The sequence below is a fragment of the Vigna angularis genome, chromosome 2, assembly GCF_016808095.1.
Source record: "Vigna angularis cultivar LongXiaoDou No.4 chromosome 2, ASM1680809v1, whole genome shotgun sequence".
In the NCBI taxonomy this organism is placed as follows: Eukaryota; Viridiplantae; Streptophyta; class Magnoliopsida; order Fabales; family Fabaceae; genus Vigna; species Vigna angularis.
The window spans coordinates 14,191,558-14,207,495 of NC_068971.1; the positions used below are offsets into that span (position 1 = coordinate 14,191,558).

At 33.2% G+C, this 15,938-nt stretch overlaps 1 non-coding gene and 1 pseudogene across 2 annotated transcripts; both read left to right on the forward strand.

Annotated features, from left to right (window-relative positions):
• The first annotated feature begins 773 nt into the window (after nucleotides 1-773).
• LOC108346275 (uncharacterized) lies at nucleotides 774-6,615 on the forward strand. 2 transcript variants are annotated; one of them, XR_008247263.1, is made up of 7 exons: nucleotides 780-1,574; nucleotides 1,680-1,794; nucleotides 2,223-2,643; nucleotides 2,752-2,847; nucleotides 2,931-3,052; nucleotides 4,447-4,623; nucleotides 6,281-6,615. It is a non-coding gene; the product is annotated as an uncharacterized LOC108346275 (transcript). The 2 variants fall into 2 exon arrangements; XR_008247262.1 differs by lacking the exon at nucleotides 2,931-3,052 and having other exon boundaries at nucleotides 774-1,574.
• A 37-nt stretch (nucleotides 6,616-6,652) lies between these two features.
• LOC108346444 (uncharacterized) lies at nucleotides 6,653-7,604 on the forward strand (annotated as a pseudogene).
• The last annotated feature ends 8,334 nt before the right edge of the window (nucleotides 7,605-15,938 follow it).

Here is a 15,938-nt window from a genome sequence, read left to right on the forward strand (position 1 = left end):
ATTGATTCCAATTTATTTATGCTTCTTTCATTAATTTTTAGGATTATTCTCCTTTGCTCTATGCTTGTTATGTTTAACTCATTCATGGCATGATTATTGGTTTTCTTTGATATGTTCACATACGGAGAAACCTAGAAGTGGGGAATTTCTCACATGGGAATTATTGCCTAGACATAGGGATAGAACGCTTGGTCGCTTGGTTGTCTTAAGCTTCTGTTCGTAATGCAAAATTAATTATTATGGAGACAAGACATTGTAAACTAGTAATTAAGGATAGGCTTTATTCGCCGAGACATCGGATTTTAAGTACTTTAGAAAGTGACATTAACAATTAATAAAAAAGAAGAATTCATATATGCATGAGAGTGATTAGGTGAAATCTAAACCCCAACAACATATTCATCTCATAGTTTAAACATCATTCACTTTTGCATTTCTCTTCAATTGATCAAAATTGCATTCATATTTACTTTCTTGTTTTTGCATTCAAAACCCTAAATTGTTCTTCAAAGTTTTAATTAGTTGAGTAATCCCATGATTGTCTAGTGTCGTAAGTCTCTTAAAAAACGATACTTGGTCTTACCATTTATTATTATTTGATACGATTCGGTACACTTACCAAGGTCTTAACACTCTCCCACTAGTACAAAATCCACTTTTTATAACGATTTTTTATACCGGTTGAAATCTATCAGGTATAAAAAGGCATGCAGTGATAATATCGTAGATAAATTAAGTTTTTTTATACCTGTTATATTTAAAATAGGTATAGAAAATGATAGGATGGTAAAATTGTAATAAATGACAAAAAATTTACACCAATTATATTAAAAATAGGTGTAGAAATATTTTTTTTATACCAATTAAACTTTTAACCGTTGTAGAAGAAAAATGTAAAATTAAAGAAATATTTCTTAATTGCTAAAAACCATCACAAATATTTTCCCTTCTTCCCTTCTTCTCGCCTCCCCCACCACCGTGCTATTTACATCTTGCCAACTCGGTTCAACCTCCACAAATAGCCACCGACTCAACCACTCCAGGTTAGTACCGAGTCGACATGCTCTCTGAAACGCTCCCCTTCCTCCAGAAATTTTGCGGCAAAACCATAGTTGTCCAGTATGGTGGCGCCGCCATGAACAAGGTCGGGGCCACTGTCGTAGGTCTCTCCGGCCTCGATGGCTGCATCCTCACCGCCCGTCCCAACCCCAAGGCCGCTGATCTAGGCTTCGTCGGCGAGGTCGCCAGAGTCGACACCGCAGTCCTGCTCTCCTTCATCGCAGCAGCCACATCTCGGTCGTCACCTTCGTTGCTGCCGACGAGTCCGGACATCCTACAACATTAACGCCGACACTGTTTCTGGAGAACTGTTGTAGTGCTTGGGGCGGAGAAGCAGATTCTGCTGAACGACGTGGCGGGGATTCTGGAGGATGGAAACGATTCAAACAGCTTGGTGAAGAAGAGTGACATAAAAAGAGTGAAGAAAATGGTCGAAGAGAGAAAAGTTGGAAATGGAATGATACCTAGAGTTAATTGTTGCGTGAGATCGTTGGCACAAGGGGTTACTACAGCGAGTATTATTATCTGCTTGTATTTAGTTATGATCTTGTAGCTTTCACACTATAATTTTGTGGCTTATTGATATTTCTGATGTACTTTGTTTGTGGCATCTCTTCCAGGAAAATCTTCAACTCTAACTCATTGATGCAAAGGCCAGGGAAATCACTGATGTAAATCAAGTTTCATGAGGATCACTGATGTAAATCAAGTTTCATGAGGAGTTCTCCAATCTAGGTACATCTAATATAATGTTATTCCTATGTATATCTTCCACTTAGAGTTTTCTCTCATCGTTTTGGATTGGGGTTTGGATTTCCTACAAATAAAATTATCTTAGATTTGCAAGCTTTTGTGTGTTATAAAGCCTATTGTTAGCATTTTTCGATATTCAATTTTACTTGTGCAGACACTATTTTCTTCCTGTCACTCATCTTAATTACACTGTGATGTACAGTCCAGATATTTGAACGATTCACTCACTCTTGTTGTATAAATTTTTGCAAGTCTCTAGATATTGCAATAATACAATCATTATTTGCCTCATTATAATTCAAAACAGCATCCTAACCATAAGATCTTTCATTTTTTTTTAGAGAGTGAATTTCTTTTTGTTTCTCTGATCTCTTACTGAGCATGGATACTCCTTCATTATTTGTTTGTAGGTTGGTGAAGATGTGGTGGGAGAGCTAACCAAGTCCATGGAAAAAATTGGGATGGATATCCTAATTGTTGCTCTATTTAGTCTCACTCTTCTCTCTTTTTTTATTTATATTTTATGGCTAGGATTTGAGTATGACGATTTCCAATGTGTCTGACTGAGTTTTTTGAGTTACAAGATTTTATTATGTCATTTTTATTTTATTTTAAATCATTCTTGGTGGTTTAATATATAAACTGTAAATGAAACTTAACTTGCTGATTTGATGTAGGTTAATGATACCATTGGAACATTAGCTGGAGGCAGATTCTACAATCAGGATGTAATTGCTGTTGTGATTCTTGGTATTGGGACAAATGCAGCATATGTAGAACGTGCACATGCTATTCCAAAATGGCACACTTATACCAAAATCTGGAGATATGGTATGTGGGTTATGAATGTGAGATTTAATTTCTTGTGAAAGAGTTGCTTTACCGTGTTTCTATCTGGTGTCGAAGCATGCTCTGATTATTTATTTCTAAATGTTATAGGTTATAAACATGGAGTGGGGTAATTTCCGATCAAATCTTTCTCTTACAGAATATGATCTGGCTCTTGATGTTGAGAGTTTAAACCCAAGAGAACAGGTAATAATCATCTATAGTATCCATTTATTTAATTAACTAATGCAACTCTAACATTATTCCACTGTTGTTCACATATTTTTGAGAAATTGATTTCGGGCATGTATTTGGGGGAGATTATTAGAAGAGTTTTGTTGAAGATGGCTGAAGAAGCTGACTTTTTTTGAGATATTGTTCCACCCAAATTGAAAGTTCCTTTCATACTTAGGTATGCTAATTCATACTGGCAAACGTAGTTGTTAATACTGCACTGGTGTAGAAGTGGCCAGTGGCTGCTATTTGGCATTTTTGTGTTGTGGGAGTCATGACTGTGAATAGGAATCATCGGCTCTCTCGATTTTTGATAGAGAGAGAGATACAGAGAGACCCACCATTTTTTCTGTCACTAGAAGTTCAAAATGAACATGTGATCAAACAACAATGCTGGTAAAGTGCAACTCTGTTTCTGGCGAATCCGCTGCACATGTCAGTTCTGGTGTTGTTTCCAACTTTCCAGTGAACCCTTATCTTGTTCTTTCCTTCTGCTCTGTACTCTCCTATGGGGCTCTCTATGTTCTGTATAACAGACCAACATGGGGTCCTTCATTTCACTGCTCTATCCCTTCTTTTCCGTGGTCTTCTTAGGTCTGTTTGGTTAACATGATAGGATAGGAGTCTGTGAATTACGTAATTAAGAACTTAGTGAATAATTGCTTCTGTTTAAGTTATTTTGATAACCAAAGAGAAAAATTAAGGTTAAATTGTTTTCATATTAGTAAGTTATTTTGAAGAGCTCCTTGGAATAAACAAAAATTAGCTTATGGATAAGCCGTAAACCATTTTCATCTGCTCTTCCAAACACTTGCATAAGGGCTTATGTCATAAGATAAACCTAAAGTTCTAAATAAGTTTTTCCAAATACACCATGATATGAATTCAGTAAGCTCTTGTCCTATCCTGTCTTTGGTAGACACAGAATAATGCCATGTGATGCAAGTCATAGTAAATGGCAAAATTACCCTTGTGGCACAATTGCATATCATTTTTTGTAAGTTAACTTTGATAGTTTTATGTCAAACTTTCTATTATTTAAATTATAAAAAACATTAAAGTAACAAAATAATTACATAATTTTAATAAAGTTATTTAAATCTATAAATATCTAACTTTAATATGGATGCATTGAATTTTAGAGCTTTTATTTCTAAATCTTGTATTGAACTCAATTAAATTTTAAATTGTAATTAAATTATGTAAAGTAGAAAAATAATTTTAACTAAAAGAGTGTAACACGTAATGTACATGTTGTATATGCTTAAAAAAATTCATTCCCATTTAAAAATAACACGGAGAATGTGAATGTGATGATAACTTGATTCGTGAGCTGCCACTGATAAAAAAGAGCACAAGTGATGCAGTGAGAGTGCAAATGAAACATTGCTGGTGTAAGTTTTCAATTTGATATGTTATTTATTGCCAATCATATCTTCTTCCATTTGCTGAAGAAGTTGGTTTTCTATTAAGATGAAATATGTTTATTGGTGTCTGAGAAGGCTTATTTAATTTCTTGATCTCACAAAAATTATGACTAATATGATAACTTCCCATTTGTTTTTTATGCAGCATGCTTTGAAACATTACTCCCTAGTTTTTTATGTTGTGTACACACCCAAGATGACTAGACTGTTGAAAGAAGCAGAAGAAGGAGTCACCATTGTGACAGGATTTGAGATGTTTATAGGGCAAGCATATGGGCAGTTTGACAATTGTTGTTAAAGTAATAATGAGATTAACAATCAGGTTAGGCAATTGCTTCCTACCCTCATCAATCTCTTCCTACATCTCATTATTTCTTTTACTAGTGTCAGAAAGGGCTTTGAAAGGCTGTGTCAGAACTTAAAAAGCCTTTTCTCTCATAAACAAGGCTAGCTATGAAGGATGAATTTTGGCTTATTATTGATAATACATAAACTTGCTCTGCCAGTACACTTTATCACATTATTTTCTTTAATTATTGTAGACAGTAGCAATTATTCTTGTGCTTCCTCAACGGGTTGTTCAATTTGGTTCTTTATTGCCAATAACACTAGTGCAACGAAGGGCTATTGCTTCGGTTGTTTTGGGTTTATGACCGTGGTTCCTGAACCGAAGTATATATAGGCGAGGCAAAAAGGGGTAACATTTTTGTCTCGGTTCTGAACCGAGGCAGTATGTGAGTTTTTTGCCTCGGTTGGTTTCGAACCGAGGCGGTAGATGCCTTTTTTTTATTTTTTATTTTTTTTCAGAAAATGGGGACTTTTGCTTTTCAAAATATTTTCTTTTTCTTTTTTATTTGGGACAACGGAGGCGGCGGCGAAACAGCTAAAGGCAGCAACGAACGGCTGAAGGCGATGATGAACGACCGAAGACGGTGACGAATAGCCGGTGTCGACGACGTACAGCCAAAGGCGACAACGAACAACGTAGTTCGCGTGAGAGAAGTAGAGACAGTGGCGACGATCGATGGTGGAGGCAGTGGCGACGACCAACGGTGGAGGCAGCGGCAACGATCAACGGTGACGACAAACAGTGGAGGCAACGGCGACGACCAATGGTGGAGGCAGCGGCGGCGGAGCGAGTTGAGGATGGTGAGTCTGAGGTTAAGTTTGTTTGGTGGGAGTTGAGGATGGTGGTGGTGAGAAGGTTGTGGAAGGGAAGAATGAAAGGTCTTAAATTTAAAAATCGAAGAAGTTATTACCTCGGTTAAGTAGACAACCGAGGTAATAAGACTCTATTGCCTCGGTTCTAAAGACAATCGATGCCTAAACCTATCATAAAAAATTCAAAAAAAAATTATAAATGACAAAAAAAAACTATAGGCATCGGTTTGCGGTTAAACCGAGGCATAAAGGTCTTATGACATCGGTTCAAATGGAACCGAGGCAGTAAAGGTTAACAAAATTGATTTGAAACGTTCAGATACAGAGGTTGTCAGCTTTTGGCAGGATATACTGCCTCGGTTCTGCACAGAATCGAGGCAGTAAGCCTATTTTGAAAAAGCTGGCAGGTGAAAAAACTAATTTGCAGAAGGAAAGCAGAGTTTTTTGCCTCGGTTGGTCGGAGAACCGAGGCAGTATACCCTTTAGGCATCAGTTCTAATTGAACCGAGGCATATAGTTTCGCAAAAATTACGAAATTGCCACCGTGTTTTGATACGCTTCAGTTTTTTTGAAACCGAAGCGTAATGTGCGAGTTAAAAACCTCTTTTTTTACTAGTGTAAGCCTTTCTCAAGCTTTATGAAATTTTAAAGAAACTTAAAATCATGTCTAAAATGATATTTTGATGGGAAATGGGATTATGATGACACATTACATTATTTGGATCCTTAATAAGTGCTTCAGGTCAACTTAAAAGCCATATACAAACATAGAAAACTATTGCTTTAATCTTATTCCAATTTCCTTTTCTGTTTATTAGGAATTTAATCATTTTCAAAGCTGAGGGATTCTATCTATTTTGAAGAGGGGGATTCAGTACATATCAAGCTCATTTAATTGGAGAACTTATATGTGAAGATTGTTCCATTCGTTGCTCAAAATAGCATTGAGGAGATCTACCTTTTCAAACAGAACATTGTGGTCTCTTATTTCATGTGATATTTATGTAGCTTTTATTTCAACTTTTAGTATTTTCACATGCACTTTTCATGTATCCAGTTTGTAGTTTACTGTGTCTGTAGATTATAATTGAAATTTTTGTTTGAAATTTTATTTATTATATAATTTATATTTATATCATTTCTTTACTTATAACTTTTAACTTGTACTTGAAAATTTTGAAAATTTTGGAATGTTTAGAAGTTGTGGATTGAATACCAGTTAGTGCTTCCAAAGGAATAAAAAAATAACATTTTTATACCAAATTTTTTTTAAAAATCTAACTTTTATATACCAGTTAGAGTTCTAACATGTAACAGCAGGTATAAAAGTAAAATAGTTATACCTATTCTAAAATATTGGTATAAAAGGTGAAAAACTTCTTATACCTTCTGCTTTTTTACCTACTCAAAAAACGGTTCAAAAAATCCTTTTCAATAGATATAAAAAGTCTATTTTAACACAGTGTCCTCTTACATTTTCTAGCACACAAGAACATTCATATAAATTTAAATTCCAAACTTTTTTTAATAAATTAAACAAAAATTAAAAATTTATTTTATACAAATATTTTAACAAAATAAAAAATTAATACAATAAATTAAACATTTATAATTAAATTATAAAATCATAAATTAATATTCTAATGAGAAAAGCAGAAGTTTTGCTGACAAACCTTTGCACATGTCTCTTAGTATGGTTCCAAGTAATCCTGAGCCAGCTCCTCAAGCTACCATGAAGAGATCTTTAATCATGGAAAAAAATGGGAGATAAGGACATAGTCAAACGAGCATTTAAGCCATTCCAGAACAGCTTCAACCAGCTAAAAGCTTCTTATGAAGATAAATCTTCGATAAAGAAGCAAGTAACTGAAAATCTTTATGCACTACTGTTCATCATTAACAAAAAAATTATACAGTGCAAACAGTACTGCACAATTGAAGAAAATGATATTGATTTAAAAATGTTTCTCTTTAATTCCTGTGCAGGTTCCTTCAAGAGGGACCGTGTCAAAGGTTCCAACATCTACGGCTTTGAGGAAAGAAAATGGACGGTAAAAATTTTAATCTGCACTGATAATGAGTTTTCATTGCACAAGTTTCTTTTTCTTTTGTATATTTCACTGTCCTTTTCTCTTTGCATTGACATCCACAACATAAATATATCGGATTTTCATATCCGATTTTTCATTTATCGGATATTAATATTTGATAAATTCTTCAACTAATTTTCATATTCGATATACATTTTTAAAATTTTATTTATATTTTTATTAAATTTAATAAATTCATACTAATTATTTTTTACAATTAAAAATTATTTAATTAAATTGTAAATTGATACAAATTGATCTATAAATTTAAAAATAAATATAAACTAATAAAATAATCAAATAAGTAATATAAAAAAAAAATTGTAAAACAAAATTGAACCTTCATATCCGTTGAATATCAACATCTGATAAACTCTCTCGAATTTTCATATTTGATACACATCTTTATAATTTTAATTTTTTAAAATATTTTTATTAAATATAATAAATTCATATTATTTTTTAACAATTAAAAATTATCTAATTAAATTATAAATTCATACAGATTAAAATATAAATTTAAAAATAATTATAAACAAATAAAATAATTAAATAACTAATATAATTAAACATTTATATAACAAATAAAATGAGTGCAAGTTGGGGAAATAAGATTTTTGAAATAAATGGGGTGCAGGTTTAGTAAGGGGGGAAAGGGGTTAGTCAATGCTTCATTCAATACACAAAAATCCTCAACAAGGTAAAATTAATTAATGATAAATACTTCATTAATTAGAGAGTATTTCAGGAAATTAGAGATACAGAACGAAGCTTGGAGGTACAGGATGAAACACTTCGTAACTTCTAAGTTATCTTTCAATCTACAATTAAAAGGTGTTTCACCCTACACTTTCAAGGGTTTCACTTTGCACCTCCAAATTTATTTGCCCTCTAATTAATGAGATTTGGTGGATATTATCATAATAATTGTATTATTGATTATCATTATTACTCATTTATGACTTTATTATCATATATTAAAGTTAACATTTGTGTTGTGATTGTTATTTTGATTTGTGCTAAAAAATTAAAAAAAAATAATGACAAATAAAACTAATAAAACGTGTACTTAATGTTCATAAATGAAAGACATATAGAAGCTATTATTATCAAAAATATTGTATCGGATATGGAAATCCGAAAGGAGAAACATCCGATCTCAAAGTTCAATTCTCCTTGAATTGGATTTCTAAGATATGATGTTTTTTCTTTCGGATTTTCATACTTGATACAGTGTTTTTTATAATTATTTTTTAATTATATTATTTGTAAATGTTTATTAGATTATTTTACAATGTTTTATTATATTATTTCTAAATGTTTAATTAGGTAATTTGTATGAATTAATTTAATTTATGAAAAAAAAATTATTTAAAATTGATAAATTTATTTAAAATTGATATTAAATATTTTAAATATTTTTTAGGTAATGTTAAGTATTATTAATTCATTAAAATAATGTACGTTTAATGTCTCGGTAGGTTCCTATTTTGGTTCGAAATCTCAAATAGGTCCCCTTTCTTTTGGGCGTCTCAATTGGGTCCTTGTTTTTGTAAAATTGAAGCAATTAGAGGTCTGTCGTCAAATTGGATAAACGGTAGTTTAGTATGGGATACGTGGCATGGTTAGTGTATTCACCAAGCACATGTGGCATTAAACATCCTTGACACATCATCATCTCCTCCAAACAGTAGACCCTAATTTCATCATCTCACCATGTTGCGTCGCCGCAAGGCCGCCACTACCGAAAAGCTGTCGCCGCAGAGTCGCGCAGCCACACTCCATGGCCAGTTCCCATGGAGGCGCGAGAGGAGATCGCGATGAAGATGACCGAACTGCGATGGAGGTTGAAGCTTTGTGCGTCTATGGAGTTCGCAATTTCTGGTGAAATTGATTTAGGGTTCCCTGCTGTTTCTAGTTTTTCTAAGTTTGAGATTGACGATGAAGACACGAGAATGGAGATGCTTCCATGGTTGACGTCCTACCCTCGCGGTGGTAATTTAAACGGCGTTATTGCGGCGTGAAAAGGAACTTTGGGTGGCGGTGCAAAGAAGATGGAACTCGCGAGATTATGGGTTTTCCTTGTATTTCTATTTTGGAATTCTTCTTCTCTGCGGGTTGCGCGAAGGAGATGCGCGAGGATGATGGTGGCAGGCCGTGGAGTGTGGCTGCGATGAGATTGTGGGTTTTCCCTATTTCTGTTTTGGAATTCTTCTTCTCTACAGGTTGCACGAAGGAGATACGCGAGGATGATGGTGGCAGGTCGTGGAGTGTGGCTACGATGAAGATGACTCAAATGGTGACTTCTCTACATCCTCCTTAACGACTTCTTCTCAATTTGATGAAAAACGTTTATTTGATTCAGTTTTACAAAAGTAAGGACTCAATTGAAACCCAAAAAAAATGGACCTATTTGAGATTCTGAATAAAAATAAAAACTTATAGAGACATTAAACCAATAATGTAAAATAAATATTAAATATCTACAGACAAATTAATTTAATTAATTCAAATATTTATATATTTATAAAATCCTAATATTTCATTAAAAAATAACTATATATATCTTAAAACTATAAAAATAAGATATTTTAATAGAGATTGAGAATCTTAGGTCAAAAGATTTTTCTACTTTTACTAAAAATTAATCATGTCTTAATGGAAAGCATTACAAGTATTTTAGAAAATTTTAGAAGTACAAAATGAACCCTTAAAGATCCAGGTGAAACGCCCACAAATAAAATCTATAAACAAAAAATACAACTATGTCTTAAATGTTTTTAATAATTAGAATTTGTTTCTCTAAAATATTTGTATAAAACTCATGTATAATTTAGTAATGCATGAATACATCATCCTCATTTAATCCAATAAATTTTTTAAACAAAAGTTTAATTAAAAATATTTAAATTTAGGAAATAATTAAAATTTTATTAAATTTCAACGTAATCCATGTTCAAATATTTTAATATAAATTATAAAACTTATATTTGATAATATTAAAAGAAAACTTTTAGAATGGGTGCTTCAAAAAGTATTTACCTTGTAGAACACTTATTCTGGTATATAATTTTTTTTCCAAATTATGTGATTTAGAAAATATTTCTAAATTTAAAAATATCTTTCAAAATATACGTTTCAAAAAGAAAAAATTGGAAGTGGGTGTTTAGTATATAAAAAAGAATTCTGAACATATGTTCTAAAGACATTTTCGGTTCCTAAAATATTTTTCAAAACACCCAGATAAAAAAAATTATATTTTGAAATACATGTTCCGAATGATATTTTCTAATCTAAAAGTATCTTCCAAAACCTCTATTTTGAAAAACATTAAAATTAAGGAGGTGTAGGGATTACATCTATTCTGAAAAACTTTAGAATTAAAGAGGTGTAGGGACTTTGATTATAATTTTTATGAGGTATAATTTAGGAATTATCACTTTTATGTTGGTGCAGAAAGAAAAAAGTCGGGTGCAGGAAGTAGCAGCCTTAAGTTTCATGATCATAGCATTTCCCGATTGTCAGGGCTTTGGTGATTCAAATTGCAATGTTCTGTATGTGTTTCATACTTTTTTATCTTCACTCCCATAATTTCTAATAGAACTCCCATAATTTTTATCAATATAAACCAGAATATAAACAACTTGTAAATTATGTTGACAAACAAATAAAGAAGGATCACACTTGATGGACTAAAACCCATGTTGCTACAGATTTAACTTTAGTTTATCAAACTATTGTCTAAAAGCTTCTTTAATATCATGGATTTGTTGGATAAACTTAAAATTCAGAAGAATTTGATTGTAATTCTCTTTATTTCATGCCTTTTGTTTAATGAGCTGTGTTTTGTTTTTTTATGTACCATAATAGCTGACATATTGGTGTGGCGGTTGATAATTCTTTTCTTTTCATGTATGTAAAATGATCCTTGGTCTATTACGTGGCTATTTAAAGCTATTACCATAAATGTGAAATATTTCTTCAGTTTTACAGATAATCTAATGAGTGAGTGCAGCGGTTCTCAATTCAACAAAAGAAGGTGCTATCAGAGTTTTATGAATGTCGAGTGAGAGAAAAAGAAGAGGAAGAGAGAGTGAAACAGTGAGTGCTTAAGTGTTTGGAAAAATAAAATGAGAAAGATAATAAAAGTTGTTAACAAAATGAGTGTGTCATAATTGACGAAGAAAATTATACAAGCTCTCAAGGAGAGTTTGAACATCTGAAGATGGAGCAAAAGGAATGGATAACTGAGTCATAACTCGAGTGAAGAAGGTGGTCAACTAACTCGGCTGGAACAGAGAACAAATATCAGGTAGCGAGGTTGTAGGAAAAATCTTGAGGTCACTTAAAAAGATTTTGAGAATATTATGTACGTCATCAAAAAATCGAAAGACTTGTCAGTTCTCACAATAGATGAATTTACTAAATCATTAAAAGCCCATGAGAAAAGGAGAAGGAATTGGGATGAAAGGCATGAGTCTTTCAACCAAGCACTATAGGCATAACTTGAATGGAACTTGGAACACTTAGGGTCGAGGTCCTAGAGACATAGGATGAGGATGAGGCGGATGTGGGTGACCGTAGCCAGGACAGTGGTTGAGGAGGTCTGTCTAAGTTAGAATTGGTATGTTTCAAGTGTGGCATACACAATCATTATGCAAATGAGTACATAATGGGAAAATGCTACAACTATGGCAAGGTTGGCCACATTTGCAAAGTATTGCGAGGTTAAAGACAAAGGGGAAGACAAATCTCCTTACGGAGGATGCGGAGAAAGACAAAGAGGAGATAGGGATCCTGTTGATGTCTAGGAGATCGGATGCTAATTTGCATCCGGGTTTTGTGAAGAACTAGAGACTACATGCCGATTTACGTCTGAGGTGTGTAGAATCGTGGAGACTGGATGTCAAGTTGCATTCGAATTGTGCAAAGTCATGGAGACCAGATATCAAGTTGGATTCGGGTTTTGTGATGGCATGGAGATCACGAGCCAAACACAATGAGAGCTTGGTGGAGACCTCGGAAGAACGAGTAAAGAGTTTGCTAGAGAGCTCGGAGGAGCAAGTGGAAAGTTCGGAAAGCCTAGTAGAGTAGGTGCGAAACTCGGACATCTTATTGTGGAGGTAAAGTAGCTCATTGTTGAAGGTTCCTGGATAGCTCATTGCTGAAGGAAGTGGAGAGCTTGATGTTAGATGTGGTCAGCTTACATAGCTTAGAGAAGCATGTAGAAAACATAGACAATGCAATGCATAACTCGGTAAGTGATGAAAACAGCTTGGTGAGTAGCAAGGAGAGGTCGACGTTGATGGTGGAAATATTGTACAAAGAATGAAGGTGTTTTGATAGTCCGATAAAGAGCTCGACAGAGAGCACAGACAATCCTGTGAAGAGGTTGACCAAGCTTACTGAGAAGTCAGACAAAGTAAAAAAGAAGTCATCCAAAATTATTAAGAAGTTAGTCAAGATGAAGAAAGAGAACGACCAAAATGAAAGTAAAGAATCTAACTATTTATAGAAGGAGTAAACTCAATAAAGGATGAAGGAAGGAAAATTTTTAGTTTATAGAAGAGTTTTGTTAGATAAACTTAAAATTTATAAGGGTTTGATTGTAATTCTCTTCATTTCATGCTTTTTGTTGAGTTGTCTTGTGCACAGTTGTTGGTGAGTGAGTTGTTAGTGTATTATTCCTATTGTTTTGTTTTTTATGTACCATAACAGCTGGCAGATTAGTGTGGCTGTTGGCATTTCTTTTCTTTACAAGTATGTAGAATGACCCTTGGTCTATTACGTGGCTATTTAAAGCCATTATCATGAACGCAAAATATGTCCTCAGTTTTACAAAGAATCCAGTGAGTAGGTGCAGTGGTTCTTAATTCAATAGGATTGCTTTATTAAGTTTGCAAACCAAAGACTTACCTGATACTTCAATCCACGAGATTGAGTCATCTACAAAATGTGATCAAGAATGCCATCAAGAATGCCATTAAGAAAGACATTAATGATTAAGGTTAAGAAGTGAACTTTAAGTTTAACTAAATCTTTTACATATATACTCTAAATTGATTTTATCTTTAGTTGATGTAGGACTTTCAATGTACCCTCTTACGTTGAGGTATATCATCTCGAGCATATGACTAGACATTAATGGATGATCTAATATTTGTCCGATAACGAGTGAAACAATATGTCTAACAAACAACAAATCTCACTATGATAGATTCTAACAATAGCTTTGATATCATGATAAAAAGTGGACTGTAAGTCTAATTCAACCACACAAAACTAGTTTATAAGGTGAGGTTTGTACCCACATATATTCTAATTTGTCTTATCTCTAGTCAATATGAAAGTTTCAACACATCCCCTTCACGTCGAGATATACATGTCTCTTGCATGAGACTAAACATTAATAAGTGGTCTGATAACAATCCGATAATGAATGTAATGATACGCACACAAACACAGTTCTCGTTAAGATAAACTTTAACAATGACTTTGATATCACGTTAAGAAATAGATTTTAAATTAATTTTTTAAAATTAAATTAAACTTAAAATTATTTTTTAGCCGTTAACGTATAAATGAAATAGTTCCCATCCATTAATCAAAGCAACAATAAAGATTATTTTGATGATAACTAGTTTAATAACAGGAGAAAATGTTTCATGATTAAATCCTTTATAACCAGTTGCTTTATATTTATTCACAGTTCCATCAACATTTTCTTTTACACTAGAAACCCACTTACAGCTAATATTGAGGAAAAAAACTCAAAATAGACACAATTATCAAGGGCAAATTTACTAATACTGAGAAAAATTAAAGAAAATGATGGAACATGCAACAAATCATATAAGTAAAATAAAGTCGTGAGATTAGTGAAATGCTTAAAACAAGAACAACCGGAACCAAGGACGCAAACCTTCCCATTGCCAATATAGATTTGATCAGATCCTTCAAAATGATCAAATTGTTGAATGGTCTAAGAATGTCTTGTCACATGAAAACATGTGCTAGAATCTGATATCCAAGTAGATATGTATATCCTTTTAATATTAAATATTTCAAAATATTAAGTTTTTAATCATAATTTTTCTTTTTTATAAAAGTAATAAATAATTAATATTTGAAATAATAAGAGATCTAAACACGAGTGGGTATACCTATTTTCTAATAAGATAAAGGTGAACTTTTTATTTCTTGTCATTCTAATGACACTAGTGGTATACAACAGTGAAAAGGATATTTTAGTCTTTTAATTACTACAGAGATGCACTTAGTAATACAAGAAGTGCTGAAAAGAAAATAAAGTTTGTTTCATGTATATATTCTCAACCTTCTCCATTCAACTTAGGGTGTTCCTTCCTCCACCACTATATCTTTCTCCCTCCACCTCTCCTTTACTATTTTGCCCCTCCTTTACTATTTTGCCCTTCAGTAAAATTTTATTTTTAGGGTTATTATTTTTAATTTTATCCATTCATAACCTATTTCACTAATAACCTATTCTAGTCCCGTACATGAGTAAAATACTTTTTTTTTCATTTTAACATTATATTTCTTCCTCTCTTTCTTTCGTTGTGAGATACTACAAGTTGCAAAGGTTGGTGGTGGTGAAAAGAATTATCAAGCAGTCTCCCTCTCGTGGTGCAGTATCGCTCTCGTGGTGCAGTGCGTGTCGTGCTTTCTCGTATTCGAATAAACCTTGAAATAAAACCCTAAAATAAAAAACGTAACATTTAAACGGAGGTGACATCCTTCAAGGGATGTCAACATCCTTCAAGGGATGTCAACATCCTTCAAGGGATGTCAACATCCTTCAACGGATGTCAACATCCTTCAACAGATGTCAACATCCTTCAACAGATGTCAACATCCGTTGAAGATGTCACCTCCGTTTAAAGGTTACTTTTTTTATTTTAGAGTTTGTTTTATTAGGGTTGACGTATACTTCCTCACGCTGGTTAATCTCTGGACACTCCTCGATGTTCCTCCACACCACGGCGGCGACGCTCCTTCACACCACGGCGACAATGGAAGCTTTCAAACCAAAAGAAAAAACTGGGAAGAAAAAGGAATGGAAGTGCGGGAGGTGAGGAGGTGAAACGAAAATGGGGAAAGGGGAAGAGAGTTCCGTGGGTGGGTGTTGGGAAGTAAAATTAGGGTTTCAAATTATTTAAAATAGAGTAAAAATAAAAATCTTTTAACTTAAGGATATAATTGTATTTAAAATAATATGGAGAGGTGAAGAAAGTATAGGGTGGTGGTGGAGGGAGCAACATCCTTCAACTTATTAGGTGAATCTTCACATGAAGCTTTTTCTTTTTGGTTGGTGTGCCATGATCAAAATGTTTGAAAAACAATATTAGAAAGTTTTTATAAATTA